This window comes from Penaeus monodon, chromosome 15, assembly GCF_015228065.2.
Source record: "Penaeus monodon isolate SGIC_2016 chromosome 15, NSTDA_Pmon_1, whole genome shotgun sequence".
In the NCBI taxonomy this organism is placed as follows: domain Eukaryota; kingdom Metazoa; phylum Arthropoda; class Malacostraca; order Decapoda; family Penaeidae; genus Penaeus; species Penaeus monodon.
The window spans coordinates 17,545,431-17,545,634 of record NC_051400.1 but is presented as its reverse complement, the minus strand read 5'-3'; positions in this window follow the sequence as shown (position 1 = coordinate 17,545,634).

Sequence of the window (204 nt, the reverse complement as noted above, 5' to 3'; positions counted from 1 at the left end):
GGATGTTGAATGGATAGAGCACTATCCTGCTAGGAAATAACTAGTTGAATTACGTGCACACTGAATAACTGAAAGTAAGACATAAATACGAAGTAAATCCACTTAAAAGTACCCTTGTTGCATTAAACAGGACAAGTTGAAATCTTGCAGTGGTTATTTTCGCCCACTCTCGGTATCATGATCAGATTGCATCACACTTATGTG